The 20509-nt window shown below is 41.5% G+C and overlaps 1 protein-coding gene across 2 annotated transcripts in view; it reads left to right on the top strand.

Moving 5' to 3' along the window:
• The window catches only part of HIVEP3 (HIVEP zinc finger 3), a 482443-nt gene that overhangs the window by 613 nt on the left and 461321 nt on the right, over positions 1-20509 (top strand). The window lies entirely within an intron of this gene.

The following is a 20509-nucleotide window of genomic DNA, read 5'->3' on the forward strand; positions in this document are numbered from 1 at the left end:
CCCTTTCCCCGGGGTGGCCCTGGTCCAGGTTTCCTTTCCAGAAGTCGTACCGAAAGCCCTGCTCTGGGGCCAGAGGCTGCTGCAGGGCACACGGGTCTCTCCGCTTCTACGTTAGCGAGCCCTGGCCCCTGGGTTGCGGCAGTCTGGAGACAGCTCAGCCTCCCGCGCTTCCCCCCTTTCCTAATTTAGCCCTGACATTTAGACCAGGTAGGCGAATTTGCTTAGCATTTCCCTGACACTTTATATTTGTGAGGTGCTTTGCCATCCCTGATTAGTTAATTAACAAGGTGGGAAAGCGAAATAGATCCTGAAACGCATGGCTAATGCCTTTAGTCTAGCAACTCTTTAAGAACCACTGAGAGCCTTGGGCTGTTGGCTGTGAGAGATGCTTTTTGGCCGGGGTGCTGGGGGGAGAACAATTTGTGTCTTCTGTTTGCCTGAGAAGGCTTTGGCAGTAATGGCAAGGTTTTCTCTGCCTCTCCCTGCTTATGCTATTTATTGAGGGTCACCCATCTATGGTGGATTATTTGATGTTCTTCACTTAAGCAAAGGAAGAATTACAAGTGCTGCTGATGAAGCAGTTAGGGAAAAAACTGAGGTTCAAATAACTTTGGATACTTGTCTGCTTTACCAGGTTACCCCTCCTGTGCAGAAACCTTGCCTCTTCCTGTTCTCTCCCCGTCTTCCTGGTACTATATCCAACTGGGTTGGCATTACTGGTTCCTCATTTAGTTCATAGAACTCTTGCTACCTGTGGTTTACAGACCTGCCTAGAGACATCCTTTAAGAGTGTGCTTAATTAGCACTTTTATCTGCCCATTAAGCAATACAGCTTGAACTCTCCTGCAATCAGGTACTGTTGTAGTGTTGAATCTTTAATAATATCTAATTCATTTTAATAGTGTTTCTATAATAATCTTTCTATTAGTATGCCAGTTCTGCAACACCAGTACTTTTAGTATAGAAGCTGCAATTTACTAGAAATATTATCATGGCAGAAATAATTCTGCAGCAGATTTGCAGCCCACTTTACTTAGATAATTACTGCTAGAGGCTGTTAAGGTTTTTTATTCTTTGGTGCTGTAGGTGTTACAATGCTTTTGATCTATGAGGTCATTATGAGGTCATTCCTCCCTGTAGGTTTGGTTTCAGTCACTGTGTCACTTAAATATTTTTTGGACTAATATTGTATGAGTTTTCCCCCCATGTTGATTTCTTTTTGGACAAGGTTCAGAGCTAATAAGATTTAGTTTTGATTTGCCAGCCTAAATTTTAAGAAGGATGATATTTATTGTATTTGAGGGGCTTTGTAGAACGATGATGATCATTTTATTAGTACATTTACCAGACACGGTTTTGGATGCTTTACAGATATTAAGTTATCTAATTTTCCCAACAACCCTATAAGGAAGGTACTGTTATTACCCCATGTTTCAGAAGATGCAAATTGAGGCCCAGTTGCTTGACCCAGGTCACACAGTTAAGTACATGATAGCCAGATGCTAGCCTAGGCAGCCTCAGCTCAGAGTCCAAATCCTTAACCATTGTCCATCCTGCGTCTGTAGGCTATTCCTTCCACAGGTGTTTATTTCTGCCTGCTGTCTGTACAGCGTTGCATTCTGCACTGTGGGGAGGAGATGAGCACTTTACAGTGTAATAACAAACACTGGGGTAGGAGTTCTTGTTCTGGTCTTCACTCTGCCACCAGCGAATCTGTGATTTTGAGCGAGATACCCAGTCTCCCTGCCTTGCATGTCCTCATTGGTGGAATGAAGTAGTTGAAGCAGATGAACTAACTAGGCTTAACCTCCTGGGGGGCTAGAGGGCTGAGTCAATGCAGGTAAGAATTAAATGTCCTCTTCCCCAAGGCACAGTGTAAGATCAAATGTCAAGTAAGTGAGGTGTGTGCGTGTGTGTGTGTGTGTGTGTGCGTGTGTCTGTGTGTCATGGAGCAGGGCTGGAGGGCATGCACTCTAGCCGCCAGTAGCTACCATGGGAGTACAATGATTGAGAGACTTCATCTTAAACACTTCAGTATTGTTTTATCCTGTTGCCACCAGCATTATTGCTTTTGGAATTAAAAAAATGAAAACAACCAGAAAAGTCATCCTATAGAAATGGGATAACCATGTGCAGGAGGACGTGAGAAGCGTTTGTGGGGGAGTTTTTAGCATCACTTTGCAGGAGGCTTGGGGTCAGATAATGGCAGTGGCAGACCCAGGAGTTCCCAGAATCATGGCAAGTCAGTGTTGAAAGGAAACTTTAAGGTCATTGAGTTTCTCTCTCCTCCATCATTCCAGTGGACAAATCCTCCACGCATGTGTACCATCCCACTCAGTGTGCATCGTGCTCCTGCCAGGAGACCTCCTGGGCCAAATGTTTGGTGTGCTTCACAAATCCGCGCACCAAAGAAGCTGAGATCGTGTCTGGTGATAGGGAATGGGAAACTGCAGAAGGCTTCTGGGCCCTGCTGGCTTGTGCTCTTGAACGATCGTCATCTGTGTGAAACCTGGACTGGAGATTAGGAGGCCTTGGCTGGAATCTAGGATGCAGGTGATCCAGACTGAGACAGGCAGTGGCGTGGGATTGCAGAGGAAGGTATCGACCCCAGAAGACAGAATGCCCTGCATCCAGCGCCTGCCTGACCACAAGCATCAGAGGGAGGGACAAGTCAGCATCTCCCTGGGGTAAGGTGGGTGTTGGGAGAACCACTAAGTGGAGCTGGGAAGTCTGGTGGGATGGAGAGGAGGGACAATTATCTATGTATATCCCCCGACGCTGAAGAATAGACTGTGTGTAATGTAAGGCCTCTGCAGACTGGAAAACAGATTTTCTTTCTTCTCAAGAAGGCAGTGTACCATTTGAATATAGTGGGAAACTCCCTCTGCCTAATGAAGAAATATAACAGTATTTCCCCTTGGATGTTGCAACCTCTTACACTGGCTTGTTCAGTCTCGCGTTGTGCTTCTTGGTCACATTGGGAATCTGGTGTTATTTGAAGTTGTACCAGGAGGACATGTTGGTGATGGCTTTTTCTAATTTCGTAGGGAAATTTTCTTTTGGGGGATTCTGTCCTCCAGTGACACCTGTTAAGTATGTGCTGGAGAGCCAACCCCCTTCATGGAAGTTTTTCCTTCCAACGCAGATTGTGTGGCACTTCAAAGAGGGCTTGGAGTGAAATGATGACCGCATTGTCAGGAAAACAGGATAATTTGGAGGAAACAAATAAGATTTACACAGAAAACCACAAAGACTGAAAAAAATAGTGGCAAGTGTTTATAAGTTCATTTTTCTCTTGTTATTTTATGTGTTTTTGGCTTAGGATGCAATATTTCTTAAAAATTCATATTTACAAATTTGTACATTGAAATGTGTTGTCCAATAGTGTGTGTGTGTGGAAATAAACTGTATAATCTCAGTCTTTTGCTGGGACAATATTGGTCTTGGTTTTTCAATATCCTTTAGGCCAGTGGTTCTCAGTCGGGGGTGATCTTGCCCACTAGGGGACATTTGGCAATACCTGGGGCATTTTTGGTTGTCACAGCTGGGGGTGGGGCTTGTGCTACTGGCATCTAGTGGGTAGAGGCCAGAGATGCTCCTGAACCTCCTACAGTGCACAGGACAGCGAGGAATTGTTCAGTCCAAAATGTTCATAGTGTTGAGTTCGAAAAACTCCACTTTAGATGATAAAACAGTTTCTTGTTAGGAGCAAATTGAGGTTAAAGGGAAGAGGAAGAAGAAAGAAATATAAAGCATTCTTTGACTCATTGAAAATTATAACAGTACCCTCACATCTGACACCCAGGAGGGAGAACCAACCCAACAAGCCACCGCAGCAGGCATTTGCCCGCCACCCAGGAGCTGTTTCAATAACTCGATTGCTCAACACAGTAGCTTGGAACAGGAAGTAAAGGCCTTTGCTGTGGGACGAGGCTGTAGGGGTAATTTGTGGAGGCAGAAGGGTTTCTAGGCCAAGAAGGGAAGCTGGGTCCTGCCAGGATAATTTTGAAAAGTTCTAGGGAATTTTTCAAAGGTGATTTTGTTGAGGACACTGAGTGTTGTGCTCAGAAGATATAATCTCTGCCCTGGGAGTGCGTGAACTCTCTTGGCTGTTGATCTGAGCACCTCCCAGAGTTTTCTGTGTCTAGACACAGAGTAGAGAGTGAAGAACACTTGGTGTTGTCTTCAGGTTGTATCTGTGTCTTCCCCCAACTTTTTTATTATGGAAAATTTTAAACATATACAAAAATTGAAAAAAGAGTATAATGAACCCTATTTACCCAATGCCCAGCTTCCATGATTGTCAAGTCCTGGCTGATCTTAATCTATATCCCACTCATCTTAGATACCCACCCCCCGCCCCCCCACCCCGCTTTGATCTAGAAAATAGCTTAGATAATTACTGATGGTCTGCCTACTAGGAGAGGTTCAGCGTGAAGGAGATAAGTGATTTTCAGGTGCTTGGGTCTCCCTAGAGGAAAACCGAAAATGGACATGTATGATTGCAACAGCCATGAGGGCCTGGGAAATAGGAAGAGGCCAGGGCAAATCTGGGCTGGGGAGCTGAGCTCTTCTTGGTGGCAAAGTGCAGGTGACAGGAGACAAGTTTCTTTCCTTTTAAGCCTCTTGGGTGGAGAAGCCTACTTAGCCGCCTCTGCTGCTAGAAATGTGTTTCTGGTTTCCACAGTCGAGGGTCCTCTCAGTTCCTGGAGGGGGCATCGTTTGTTTGCATGTTTCCTTTTAGCATGACCCCTTTCCTGTTTCATGACCCCCTGGGTGTGCTGTGTGGTATGAAGCCAGGTGTTCTGTGTGGCCCTCTGGCTTGGGCCAATGGGTCTTCGCTGACTCCTTCCTGGAAAGTGCAGGGCAGGGTAGGGGCGGTAGAGATGCATCATTTCTGGGGGTTCTGGATTCTCTTCTGCCACAGTTGTTCCCCTGCATTTGATAGTGGATGTGGGCCTGTCCTGTCGTAGCCACCAGCAGTCCCACCAGACAGAGACGGCACGGCAGCATATACTTTGTGAACAAGGCTCCCTTCCCCACTCGTGTCTCCTTGAGCTCCGGGATTAATTTTTTTTTAGGCCATTGGAGAATTGGCATGTGTTTACTTGACTCAGTGTTGTGTTGTAATACATGTACAAAAAACGGCTTCAAAAGTTGAGAGACTTCTTAAATAATCAGATAATTGATGTCTGTGAATTTTAATTAGTGCTGGTTTCTACAAATGCAGACATTCTGGACTAAGTTCACAAGCAACTGCATTAATATGAAGACTTGGGGCCCTGAATGCCTGTATTTCCCATCTGTATTTGCTTACTAAATGCTCTTTTACCCTCTCCTTATTCCACAAAGAGGTTTAGAGGGCATTAGCTTATTTTGAACAGTCTGTGTCACAGTCATAGATTTTCAGTTGTCATGCCTTTCTAAGGGGAGGCCAACTCCTAGTTTGTTAAAAATAGTTACTTACTCTGTGCCTCTCTATGTGCCAGACACGTTACTCACATTAACTCTCTTCCTTAAGTATGCCCATTCTGCAGATGAGGAAACTGAGGTTTAGAGAGGTTGAGGAATGCGAGGAGGCAGCATTGGTTTTTAACCCAGGTGTGTTTGATTCCAAAGCCTGCATGTTTCCCATTAAGCCTTGTTTCTCACAGTTAGACGTTGGTGGGAGTTTGCACCAGGACTGGTGGAGAAGATGGGGGCAGGTGCTGGGAAAGGGGACTGAGAGTTCTGGCCACTCCAGCTGATGACATCTTCACGTTGCACCCCGTGGGGAACATTGCCTTAGAGTGTGATAAATTACCTGTGTCCTATTTCTGGGCTGACTGTATGAAGCAGGATCGCACACTGGTAGCCCTGAGCCAAATTTGGTCAGCAGATGTGTTTTATGTAGTCTGCTCAGTGTTTTATTTTTTGAAAATTGGACTAGTTGTCGTTTAAAAAGTGGGAGATTTCACACTAAAATTTCCAAATGTCTTGGCTCCTCTCGAACCGTCAGAAGATCTGGCAACAGCAGGCCCACATTCCTCCTTGGCAGTAGCGGTGGTGGCTGCCTTCTCTGGATGGAGCGAGACTCCCTAGTTTGCTGTCTTTACCAGCCTGCTCTCTTCGCTCATTGATGTTACTTGCCAGGACTCTGAAGGCGTTCGAGATAGAGGGACCCTTCTAGACATTATGCACGTTCTCCCTGCCGATGTCAGAGATGTGTTAGTGCAGGACTGTTGTGTGTTGGAATTAGAGATCTCCAGCATCTTTTCCTTTTGTAGAGAGCCTGGAAAGGCGACTCTACTTGGCGTGTGAGCAGATACATACACCTGCCTCCCTTCTGCCCCCAGCTGTGGCCACTTGGACTCTGGATGGGTTTTTGGACTAAGGTGGACCAATCAGATGTTTGGGATTTGGACACCAAATCAGTGGGCTGAGGAACCTCAGGCAGGAAGGACTTGTAGACTCAGGCTGAAAATGGTGATGTTGGAAAGGTGGCTGAGTGAGCTGAGAGGCTGGATGGCGGGTGGGTGAGAGACCACAGGGCAGCAGAGAGGGAGGAGCTTCTGCTCTCTGCTTCCACTCTGCTTCCTGCAGCCAGATTCCCTGTAGCCATAGCATGCATCAAGGGATATTTGTTGAGTACTTACTATGCCAGGCACTGTTCTAGATGCTTCTGATATAACAGTGAGTGAAAACAGACAAAGGTCCTGTTCTCATAGAGCTCATATTTTGGTGTGGGAAAGCACACAACTCCAAACAAGAAAAGCGAACAAATATAAAAGATGTAAGGTGGTGATAATTGCAAAGAAGAAATATAAACTGGGTAAGGAGACAGGGTGGATGTGTGGGGTAGTGATGTTATGGTGAAGAGTTTGTTCAAGGAAGGCCTCTTGACAAAGTGATATTTGAGCAGAGAGGTGTATGAAGAGAGAAAGAGTGATCCATGAGGAAACCTAGGGGTGGAGCATTCCCTATAGAGAGTTTAGCAAGTGCAAAGGCCCTGAGGTAGGAGAATGCTTGACCTGTTTGAAGAACAGCAAGGAGGATATTATGGCTGGAATGCAATGAAGAATGGGAGAGGGGGAGGTGCAAGGAAGGTAGGACCTCACAGCTGTGTTGAAGACTTTGGGTTTTATTCTAGTGAGATAGGAAGGCATTGGAAGATTTTGAGCACAGGTGGCCTGATTTGGTGTATGTCTTAAAAAATGTAAATGCTGCATGGAGAATAGACTGTATGGCAGCTAAGGTGAATGCAGGATAACTAATCAGGAGACTATGCAGTAGTGCAGATAAAGTACAGTGGGGGCTTGGACTAGGATAGAGGCAGAGGTGATGAGAAGTGCACAAGTCCTGAATATATTTTGAAGGTGGAGTTGACGATGTATTTGATACTGGATGCAAGGGAAAGAGAGGAGTCAAGACGGTTCCAACCTTTGGGTATAAACATTGCTGCATTGGTTGGCATTTCCCCTCCTCTTCCTGGAAACATTCAAAAGTGTCAAAGAAGGTAAAAACAATAATAATAAAAGCCTTGCAAACTCTGTTTCCAGCAAAGTTAGGAGAGAAATTTAATCCATAGACATCAAACTATTTGTAAAGACTGTCCCAAATAGATGACATCAGGTGGAAGCCATCTGGGAGGAAATGAACGGAAGCAGCATAGAGACAGCGAGAGAGCCCAGCAGCAGAAATGTTACAAAGTACCAGAAAAGTCATATTCTTTAAGCTGAGAAGTGTGCCCAGATGTGAAAGAGCTATATTCCTTGCTTGCAGCAATTGTTGTGGGAACTGGATGTACAGCTGGTGGAGGAGACCCTCCTGGATGTAGTTTGGTTCAAAGAAGCAAAAGAAGAGGAGTTGTATAAAGAATCACATAGTCAAGCCACCATATTTGTAGGCAGTATTCTGTCTCTGTGGTAGCAGGGAGGAAGGGAGCCTTTGGGTTGTGAAAACAGCTTATCTGAAAGAATATCCTGGCCATCCTCCCCTCCTCCACCAAGAGGAACCTCATGCAAATACTGTGGCTGTCAAGGAAAACTAACTCATTCTATGATAATGAAGAAAGGAAAGGGTAGACTTCTGTTTCTGATCATGGTAGGCAAGGTTATTTCGACCGAGGTTCACACTGAGAAATATTAAAATGTTGGATGTATTTTTTTAACTTTAAAAAATTTTAAATTTCCTTAAAAGCACTAAAGAGCTGAGAAGAGAAAAAGGAACTATCAGGTCAAAATCTATGGTCAAGTGGGAACCTAGGGAGATGTGCAAACCCCTGGAACATTTAAGTTTGCTTTTGCCCAAGGAACATTTGTTGATCCTAGAAATTATGGGCTTTGGTTTTGGCAGCCTTGCAGGATGAGGAGGTTAGAAGTCAAATTCATGGCTTGCCCAAGGCGGAGAGTCTCATGGGAGACTATCTCACAGAGCTGGAACTACTCAGGGTAAAGGTGAACCAGAAGTAAAACCATGTCTCCCTACCACTAAGGGACAGCTGGGAAGATTGCCCAGGTCCTGAGCAAAGTGAGAGGAGAAAGAAAAGGTAAGTTGTGTTCATTGGCCAGTCTTTGCACAGATTTTGAGGATGGTTATATATCACCTTGATTCAGAGAACCTCAAGCCATGAATTTGCTTTAGGGTGGTTCCAGGTTGCTAGCGCTACCTTCTCCTCTCCATTCCTGCCCCTAGACACCTGGCAGAGTCAAAGGTGAATCTTCTCTGGAGGAAGGCATCTTCCTAATTTTCCAGGGCCAATGAGCAGTACAGTCAGAAAAAACAAAGCACACAAGGAAGCAACATGCTGAGAGAACCAGCAGAAGCAACTGATAGAAAGAAAAAAAACAAACTAGAGCACAAATTCTTTATGTATTTAATTATCAGAGACAAATAAATAATATGTTCATAGAAATACAGGCAAGCTTGTAAATATCTTCAGGGAATGGATAGCAATTAAAAGTGGCTTGGCATATTTGAAAAAGACCAAATAGAACTTCTAGAAATAAAAATACAAAGTTGGAATGTAAAAACTTAATCGTTAAGCATCAGATAACATATTAGACAAAATCAAAGGGAGATTAGTGAATTGGATGATAAATTATAAGAAATTATCCAGAATGTTTCACAGGAGACAAAAATTCAGAAAATATGGAAGAGAGGTTAAAAGACATGGATGATAGAGTGAGAAGTTGTAACATGCATTTGATTGGAGTTCAAAAAGGAGAGGAAAGAGAAAATGGGTCAGAAGCAACTATTTAAGGAGATAATGACTGAGATTTTTCCAGAATTGATAAAATATGTCAGTTGATAAAATATGTCCTAACGAAGCCGGAAACAAAGACAAATTACACTGCAAAGAGTGACTTACACACTTTTCAGTGCCAACAATGGAAGCCAGGAGACAGTGGAATGGTATCTGTGTCGAAATAGCTGACAACCTAGAATTCTATGCATAGAGAAAATACCTTTCAAGAAAATGGCAACATAAAGATATTTTCATATAAAGAATGTAGAGTTTGCCTAATAAAGGAAAACTTAACTGAGATACTTTAGGCAGAAGGAAAGTGACTCCAGGTGGAAAAAGCTGAGACACAATAAGGAAGGAAAGATTTTAAAAAGAGGTAAATATATGGGTAAATGTAAATCTAGATGAATAATGAACTATAAAAATTTTTGATAATATCTATGGGCTAAACTATAGAGAATTCAATATAAGACAACAATAGCATACAAGTTAAGAAAGGATTCTAAGGTCCTGGTATTACCTAGGAAGAGAAGACAGATGAATAATTATTCTTAGACTAATAAGTTAACAATATATATTGTATTTTCTGGAATAACCATGGAAAAAATAGAAGCAGGTGTATAACATCCCAGCTTGTTGAGAAAGGCTCATCTGTAACATAAAATGACAAACAATATGAAAGTAAAAGGATGGAAAAATGTATACTGTCAAATAATAAGCACAATTTCAGATAAAGCTGACATTATGGTTAAAAACATCACTAGGCATAAAAAGTTCTTTTCACCAGGAAAATATTACAGTTTTAAATTTTTATGCATCAAATAACATAGCATAATATATAATGAGAAAAATGACGGATGTTCAAGGAGGAATAAAACTATCCACAGTCATAGCTAACACATTTTAAATGAGAATAGCCAAGACATTTTAAAGAAGAGCTAGGTCAGAGGACTTGCTCGATGGAATGAAATCTTAATATAAACTATAGAAATGACAACAGCATGGTACTGAGTCAAGGATGAACAAACAATCCAATGGAACAAAACAGCCCAGAAACAAACCTTTGCATTTATGGACTCTTGACATATTGCAAAGAATGCATTACAGATTTATGTTGAACTTTCCAATAAATGGTTCAGGGACCCATGGATATGCATATGGAAAAAATGTAGTTTGCCTATCACTATGCACAATACATAAAAGTCAATTTCAAGAGGATTTAAAAAGTGAAACATGACAGGAAAAACTATAGAGGTTTTGGTAATATGAGAGAATATCTTCATGATCCTTGCATGGGAAGGACTTCTTAAATAAGATGCAAAAAGCATTAGCCTTAACTTAAGAAAGGATTAAAAAATTGATTACATTAAAGTTAATAATTTATTTTAATGAAAAACCACAATGAAAATAATGGAACAATTAGTTACAGCACTGGAGAAGAAATTTGTGAGCTTCATGAGGACAGGGACTGTGTCTATATTATTCATCGTTGTATCCCAGCACCTTGCACAGCACCTAAACCAAAGCTCCAGTACCCAGAATACTATGCACTAAGTACTTAGAGCCATTCCCAAATGATGAGTACTCACCTACACAGCACAATCCACATTGTAAACTACAAACGTTGTTTCCTTATTGCTCTTTCTTCTGTTGCTGTTCATTTCTTGGAGAAAAAGAAGAGAGAAAACAGGAGTGGTAGCTTAGCCAATTGTTAAAAAGTATCTATTCAATGTAGAAACTATGTGTTCAGGATTGAGCAGATTGCTGAGAAGAATACATAGAAATTTGAAACAACGTCTCTTCCGTCTCTTCCGGGAGGAGTTTAGTCTAGCTGGGAGATTGACAAATAAGAAAAGATACTTGTGGGCTGGCCCCATGGCCGAGTGGTTAAGTTTACAGGCTCTGCTTCGGTGGCCCAGGGTTTTGCTGGTTCGGATCCTGGTGGTGAACATAGTACCACTCATCAAGCCATGCTGAGGCAGCATCCCACATAGCAGAGCCAGAAGGACCTACAACTAGAATACACAACTATGTACTGGGGGGCTTTGGGGAGAAGAAGAAGAAGAAAAAAGAAGATTGGCAACAGATGTAAGCTCAGGTGCCAATCTTAAGAAAAAGAGAAAGAAAAGGAAAAGAAAAGATACTTGACAAATCTGGACCATTTAAAAAATGCTATATATGCTAAATGTGAGTATGTAGGAGGACAGAGATAACACTTCCAGATGCAGTAATAGGGAAAGATATCATGGAGAAGGGAAGATGTGATCTATATATTGAAGGAGGATAAATTTATGGATAGGAAGAAAGAGAGGAAGAAAGTATTCCAGAGGAGAAATGAGGATGAAGCATGCTTTGTACACAAGAAAAATTTAAGGCGCTTTGGGGAACAGGCCAATATGACCAGAGGGAAGGGAGACAGATTGGAAGAATAGATTCTTTAAGAATAACTATCAGGGGCTGGCCTGGTAGCATAGTGGTTAAGTTCGCATGCTCCGCTTTGACGTCCTGGGGTTCGCGGGTTCAGATCCCAGGCATGGACCTACACGCTGCTCATCAAGCCATGCTGTGGCAGCGTCCCATATATAAAATAGAGGAAGATTGGTACAGATGTTACCTCTGTGACAATCTTTGTCAAGCAAAAAGAGGAAGATTGGCAACAGATGTTAGCTCAAGGCCAATCTTCTTCACACACACACACAAAAGAATAAATATGAATGCATACCTGGAAAATTTTTGAGAACGAGTCATAGTGATATAAACATAAAAGCCTTACTAGTTATGAAAAATGTATCCATAGGTAAAGTAATTAAACTAGTTTGGTATCAGCAGAGGAAATGTGGTGGGCATTCGTGGATTTTGCTGCCGAGAAGCCTTCCCTTCTCCTGATTGTGAGACCCTAGTCTTGTGGTTATTACATAGAACAAAGGGTAAAGCCACCATCGAGGAGAGAATTGCAGAGGAAGGGAGAGAAATTGCATCCACGTGACATTATGGGAGCCACACCTGGCTTTTTTTCATTGCTTAAGCTAGTTTGAGTCGGGTTGTCTGTTATTTGGAATTGAAAGAATCAAAGCTGACACAAGAGCAGACAGAAAGTTCAGGAGTAAGAGTGGAGAATTCAGAAGCAGACTCATGTACATACAAGAATTTCACCTCCTTGGATACTCCTCAGTCTTCTTTGCTATGGATCCCCTCTTCCCAGTTTCTAAAGTTGGGGTATCCCAGGGCTCAGACTTTGGACCTCTTCTTCATTTCTAAATGAACTTATCCCATCTTGTAGAATTAAATGGCTATTTGCACATGTCTCCTAATTTTATAGCTCCAGTTTTCGTTGTTCTTCTGAGATTCAGAGCCATATGTTCACTTGCCCACTTTGATTCTCTACTTGGGTGTCTAAAAGGATGTGAAACTTAATCCTAGGAGTTTGATCCTTGAGTCTTTTCTTTCCTGTAACTCCTACATTTAGAACATCAGCAAGTCCTGTTGACTCTACCTTCAAAATGTAGCCTGGATCTGACCACTTCTCTTTATCAACATTGTCCTCCCATAGTCCAAGCCATACCATCCCTTTGATTGGATTGTTGCGATAACCTCCTAGCTCTAACTTCCCCCAGGACCCCCTAGAGTCTGTTGTACACACGTTAGTTCGAGGAGTCTTTTAAAACACAAATCAGATCATGTTACTTGCCTGCTCAAAACCAACATTTTCCCATTACATTTAGAACACCCCAGATAATTACCATGGTCTACAGGACCCTGCATAATCTGTCCCCTGCCTAGATTTCTAAATTTGTCTTCTTTCTCTCTCAATCACTCTGCTGCAGTCATACTGGCCTCTTCACTCTTCTTGGCACATGCCAAGTACATTCTACCTCAGAGCCTTTGCACTTCTTCCTTCTGATCTATTTATGGCTCATTACCTCACCTCATTCAGGTCTCTAATCAGATATGAGCTCTTCAAAGTGGGTTTCTCTGACTCGTGGATGTAAAATAGTCCTTCCCCTTCCTTCTCCCCAGACCCTTACCTTGCTATAGGCTTCAGAATACTCATCACTATCTTGTTTATTGTCTGTTTCCTTCACTAAATGTAAGATCAATGAAGCAGGAATGTTGCCTTATTTAATGCTGTATTTCCAGCACTAGAATAATGCCTGGATCAGAGTTTGAGCCAATACATATTTTTGAATGGCTGATTAAATTAAATTCATATATGACGGAAGTAGCATATCCTATTTTATAAGAGATTTGTTATTCAACAAGCAGTTTTGAGAAAACTGGTTAGACATTGAAGGATAAAATGGATTATTAATAAGAGGATACATATTATAAACAATTTTATGCCAACATATTTGACAATTTAAATGGAATAAATAAAGTCCTTGAAAAACCTAACATCCCAAAACCAACGCAAGAAGAAATAGAAAATCTGAATAGAGCTATGCCTATTAAAGAATTTAATTCATTATCAAAGGCCTTCCCACCAAACAGATAAACAAACAAATACACTTTCACTCCAGTAAAGACTTCCAAACATTTAAAAGAAGTAATAACATCAATTGTACACTTTTTCCCAGAGAATAGAAGAAGACGTAATGTGTACCAGCTCATTCTCAAGAATAATCTTTATACCAAAACCTGACAAGGACGTTACAAGAAAAGAAGATTAAAGACCAAACTTTCTGTTGGACATAGATACAGAATTCCTGAACAAAATATAATCAAAATGAATTGAACATTATATAAAAAGGATAATACATCATAACCAATGGGATAGGTTTCAGGAATTCAAGAGTAGTTTAACATTTGAAAATAAGGTAATTCCCCACAATAATGGAATAAAGAGAAAAAACATACAATCATCTCAATAGGTGCAGAAAAAGAATTTGATAAAATACAATATTGGTTCATGAGTTTTAAAAAAGTCTTAGCAAAGGAAATTCCTTAATCTGATAACGAGTACCTACAAATGAAGCAAACATCATCCTCAATGGTGAAATGTTGAAGGCCTTCTCCCTGAGATGTCTGCTATCACCACTTCTATTTAACATTGTCTTAGAAGTCCTAGCCATTACAGCAAGGCCAGATGAAGCAATAGAAGGCATATGGATTGGAAAGTAAGAAAGGGAACTGTCATTATTAGGAGACAATGTGATTGTATATTTAAAAAATCCAGAAGAATATATAGGTAAACTGTTGGAATTAAGTAAATTTAGCAAGGCTGCTGGATACAAGGTCAATATATAAAAATCAATTGTATTTCTATATACTAGCAACAAAAAAATAGAAAATGAAATCTTAAAAATGATGCCATTTACAATAGCCTCTGAAAACATCAAATTCGTAGGAATAAATGTAATGAAGGTGTACAAGAGCTCTATGCTGAGAGGAAGAAGACATATTGAGAGAAATAAACTAAGACTTAAGTAATGGAGAGATATTCACAGCATGGCTGACAATATTGTAAAGATGTCAGTGTTTCTCAAATTTATCTGTAAATTATGCAAACCATTCAAATTTCCAACAGGCTTTTTAAATGGATATTAACAAACTGATTATAAAATTGGTGTGAAAGGGAAAAGGGCCAAAATTAGACAACACAATCATGAAGAATAAGAACAAAGGTGGGAGAACTTCCACTACCAGATATCTAGACTTATTATAAAGCTGTAGGAATTGAGACAGTGTCGTATGTCAGCCAGAATAGACAAATGGCCCAATGGAACAGATAGAGAGTTTAGGAAGAGTCCCTCATATGATCATGTAATTTACAACAAAGGTGACAATGCAATGCAGTGGAGAAAGGATGTCTTTTCAATAAATAGTGCTGGTTCAATTTAATATCCATATGAAAAAAATGAGTCTTGACCCATTCCTCAAGCCATGCATGAAAATCAATTCTGGCTGTTTTGTAGAAGTAAATATGATAGGTAAGACAGTAAAGATCTTAGAAGAAAAACAAGAGAATACCTGTGTAATCTTAAAACAAGCAAACATCTCTTAAGACACAAAGGCACTAACTAGAAAGGAAAATATTGATGAGCTAGATTAGATTGAAGTCAAGAACTTCTGATCATCAAAAGACACCATTAAGAGAATGAAAGGACAAGCCACAGAGTAGAAGATATTGTAAATAACTACGAATCCACATGAGAAAGGCAAGTAACCCAATAGAAAAATGGACAGATAACTTGAATAAACACTTCACACAGAGGATATTCAAATGGTCACTGAGTGTATTAAAAGGTACTCAACTTCATTTTTTCTCAAGGAAATGCAAATTAGAACTACAATAAGTTTCTCTACATAGTCATCAGAATGGCTAAAATTAAAAAGTCAGGCAATACCAAGTGTTGACAAGAACATGGAACAATTGGACTCTCATATATTGTTGGTGGGAGTGTAAACTGATACAACTACTTTGGAAAATGGTTTGGCGGTATCTGCTAAAGCTGAACACTCCTCTACTCCAAATTCCACTCCTAGGTATATACCCAACAGAAATGTTCCTATATGATTACCAAAAAAATATATAAGGATGTTCATAGCATTCATATTACTCATAATAGCCCCAAACTGGAAGCAACCCAAATGTCCAAAGACACTAGAATGGATAAATAAATTGTAATATGCTTATACAATGGAATATATACAGTAATGAGAATAAGTAATCAATAATTACATGCAAAAACTTGGATGAATCTCACAAGTATAATGCTGAAAAAAAGAAGCCAGACACCAAAACAGGCAGAATTAATATCTGGTGATATAAATCAGGATGGTGATGACTGGGAGGAGAAATTAAGGGGATTTCTGGAGTGTTGGTCATGTTCTATTTCTTGCACTAGATGGGGGAGTTTACTTTGTGAAAACTCATCAACCTGTACATTTATGCTTTGTGTACTTCTCTGTATGTATCTTATACTTCCTTTAATTTTCTTTTGTGTGTGTGTGAGGAAGATTGGCCCTGAGGTAACATCTGTTGCCAATCTTCCTCATTTTGCTTGAAGAAGATTGTTGCAGAGCTAACATCTGTGCCAATCTTCCTCTATTTTGTATCTGGGATGCTGCCACAGCATGGCTTGATGAGTGGTGTGTAGGTCCACACCTGGGATCCGAACCTGTGAACCCTGGGCCACTGGAGTGGAGTGTACAAACTTAACCACTGTGCCGCCAGGCTGGCCCAGAAAATTTTTATTTAACAAAAACCTGGGTCCTTATTTCAGTTCTTAAACCAGCTAAGTTACAGGTAGATTCAATATTTAAATATAAAATGAAAATTCCACAATTAAATATGGTTCAACATTTTTATAATCTTGGAACCATTAAGTTGGACTGCATGAAATTAACAATTTCTTTGAAAAGCAAAATTAAAATTATAATTAAATCAAAAGGTGAATGTCAACCCGAGAAAAATATTTGTAAAATAATAATATGTTATGAGTTTTGCCAGTAATATCATCAAATATTAAAAGATGGATAATACCAAGTGTTGCTAAGGTTTGTCAGAAGAGTAATCTCATACCCTATTGTTAGAACTGTCTGTTTCTTCAGCATTTTTAGAGCAGTTTGGCAACTCTTTAAAATTAAAAATGTGCATCCTATTTGACCTAAAACCTAACAATCAATTTCTGAGAATTTTATCCCAGGAAATATTTGCATAAGTATATAAAATGATATGTGTGTGTGTGTGTGTGTATATAAAGATCCAATATTCATTAAAGCATTTTTTGTAATATTTAAAACTGGAAATATTTTAAATGTCTATTAATAGGGCACTGGTTAAATAACATACATCCTGTATAGTAAAATATTACTAAGGCTGATAGAAAGAATAAGATTGGTCTGTATCAACTGAAAAAATGAGATGGCCAGGAGAGATCGATTGCTAAATGAGAAGAATAAGTTGATGAACATTTGTGTAGTATGATCTCATTTAAAGAAATATATATTTCATTGGCAAATACTGGCAAAATATACACAATTAACTATGATGATGAGATTATGAGAAATTTCACTTTCTAAGGTATCTCTGAATTTTTTTACAATAATGAACATATTTTGTAAGCAGAAAAACATTGAAAATAAAAAGTACACAAAAACGAAATGGAGTGATTTACACAGAATGATCCCACATAAGTGAAAATATTCATGGTAACTGTATTAAAATCAGTAGAAGGGCTGGCCTGGTGGCGCAGCGGTTAAGTTCGCATGTTCCAATTCGGCGGCCCGGGGTTCACCAGTTTGGATCCCGGGTGCGGACATGGCACCACTTGGCAAGCCATGCTGTGGTAGGCGTCCCACATATAAAGTAGAGGAGGATGGACATGGATGTTAGCTCAGGGCCAGCCTTCCTCAGCAAAAAGAGGAGAATTGGCAGCAGATGTTAGCTCAGGACTAACCTTCCTCAAAAAAAAAAAAAAAAAGATACTAATTAAGATTACTAAATTCTGTCTGTGTTTTACCAGTTTCATGATAAGGATCACTCTCCTAAGGAGGGCATTTCTTTCCATCCTTCCTGCCTGTCTGTCCATCTTTATCTGCGCTCATCTTCCACACGCACCCTGCCTTTCATTTTTTCTCCAGAACACAGATACTTTCTCATGGGAAAGAATTTAAATGATATAGAGCATACAGAGAAAAACACGTGGAAATCTCCTTCCAAATTCCACTGCCTTCTCCAGACTTTTTTTCTGGACGTCTGCTCACATATGTATATTCATTACAAATGGTCTTTAAAAACGTAAATGGGATATTTGCTCCTTACTTTTTTAACCACATTCTATTACTGGCTGTTCCTTGAACCGTTCCTGTCGTTTCACCCCCACGTGGCCAGCCAAAAGCCCCTTTTGCCCTTTCCTCCAGTCCCTGTACGACCAGCAATTATGGCATCTAATTATTTGATGTTTTTCTAAGGACTTTGGGTGGGAGAAGTTCAAAAGGGACAAGGCATGAAAGGAAAGCGGACGTAGCCAGAGCCGTGCAGGCAGCTGAAGGACGATGGGGAATGTGGCACAATCCTATTTCTAGTGATTCACTGAGGTTTTTGTCCCTCTGCTTCCTTTTAGTTCTGGCACAGCCCTCTGCCTGGGCAGCTAGGGCATTCCACGTTCATTGCCTCGGGAAACAAGTGTGACATAGGGGAAATCAGAAATCAATGCTTAACGTTTGATTTTCCAGAGCCTGGTGCTCATGGGGGCACCCAAGGACTCAGTGCGTAGACGACAGATTTGGAAGGATGCCTGAGGAGTAAGAGAAGACTTCTCTAGCACCCCTCAAGGCACCCCCCCCACCAACCATGGGGTAATGGTGCCCTTTGTGAGGGGAGCAAGGAGGTAGAGGGGAAGGAGAAGAGGCAGATGTTCCTGGCTCCTGAGGAGGCAGGCTGTGCCCTGTGTCTGGGCTGAATCCTGAAGGGCAAGGCAACCCCTCACAAGTCTGGGTAACTAACTGGAGAGCAGAGGAAACCTGTGCCCCTGTGTTTGGGCAAAGCCCAGGGGCATGGTATGACTCTGGTTCCCACTGCCAGCATGGCCCTGGAGCATCCCAGTAGAAATGGCTTGAAGCCCTGTGGAAGCAGAGCAGCTTGCCGCAGCCCCCAGCCTTTCCCTGAGCCCTTGCACAGTAGAGGGCAGGAAAAGTGCTCCTGAGAGAGGCAGGGAGGGCTTGAGGGTGGCTTCGAGAGCGCTGAGGAGGCCTTGTGGCTGGGAGGAGATCTCCGTGGCACCCTGAGTGGACCAGTGATGCAAGCCTGGAGAGGAAAGAGGAAGTGTGGGCAGAGGCTGTGGGATGGGGGATAACTCAGAGGACCAGGTGCCACTCTGCCTCTGGCACCTTGGCACTCACTGAGGAAGGCCCTGGAATTTAGATGAAAGTCTGGGGCTAGGCCGGGGGGGAGACTGAATTGACTGGAGTTACCAAAGGGAGCATTTCAATATAAATTAGGTCATTAGAGAACAGTAAAGTCCATTCCTTACATCCCTGAGTTTGAGAACTGAGAGCTGGCCCCATTACAGAGAGAAGAGAAGAGGTTTGGTTTTATTTCTTTGCTTTGGTGTTGGTGCTGTTGGGCTTTGACACGACGGGCCGTGAGCTCCAGGGCTTCCCGTAAGTATGATCTGGGGAAGCTATCTTACTTTCTCCCCCGCCTTGCTGCTTTGCACGGCTGCCATGGACCTTTGGAAGCCAACGCAGGACTGGCAGTCTCAGATGTGTTTGCCATTACATCTGTATGTGAGCAGAGTAGGGAAAGGTGAAATCAGCAGAACGGGACCTCTCTGGACAAGATTGTATAGGAACCCAACCTGAAACGCAATAAGAAGTCGATGGTGAATGATCCAGGAGAAGCAAACGAAAACCAACCAGGAGCCATTTTTTAACGTATTAGATTTGAGGGAAAGTACTTGTCACTGTCTTGAATTGATTCAAGGTTTGGTTAAGTAATTTTCAGGCCTACATTTATCATTGATTCATAGAAGTTAGAGTTAATTTTGGAAACCACCTGACAAGTTCAGCTTCATCTGTGTCCTGAAACTTCACTTAAGTAGATCTCACAAGACAGCAAGGTAGCGGAAAAAGAGCATAGGGTGGTGACACTGGACATACAATAGAGGAAGGTAGCAGTTCTGGGACTCCACGAAGTGGGAAGCTTGGACGTAAATGTTTTCTGGTGGCCCAGCTTTATTTGTGCCCTGTTGTCTCCCCATCATTTCAGACTTGCCACAAATCCTGATTGACTCATCTCTCCCCTTTCTCTGCCTTTTCCTTTCTGCCTTCCTCCTTATGCTTTGCACACTTTCTTCTCCTCCCTGAACACTCCTCCCATAAGCCCCTGGTCCCTTTCTTTCCTTGTGATGTGCGCATCCTCGCTCAAGTGCGGCCCTATTGTTAATTTCGTGGCGTGCCTTTTTCTCAACACCTTGAAGACTCCCCACCAGCTGGGAAGGAACATGGATCTGCTCTCAGGAAATGCTGTCCTTTGGGTGGAAAAGGACCGACTTCCTGGCAGTGCCAGAATGAAGATCCTTCTCTGCTGGAAACAAACAAAACCCCTTTATCTGTGGAACTTCCTGTTTCCTCCACTGAAAGCTGTGCTTCTCAAACATGGGGCATTATGCCAGGGGCACATGAAATCATAGGATAAACTGGGCAGATCTTCCTGGATCTTACTTGAAACTTTGGGGGAAAATTGTTTTGGATTTTTCTTCCTCATAAAAGCTATTGCCACATATGTGTTGAGGAATATTATGGAAGGCAACATAAAATTCACATGGCATTTAAAGATTA

The sequence above is a fragment of the Equus przewalskii genome, chromosome 2 (genome assembly GCF_037783145.1).
Source record: "Equus przewalskii isolate Varuska chromosome 2, EquPr2, whole genome shotgun sequence".
Taxonomy (NCBI): Eukaryota; Metazoa; Chordata; class Mammalia; order Perissodactyla; family Equidae; genus Equus; species Equus przewalskii.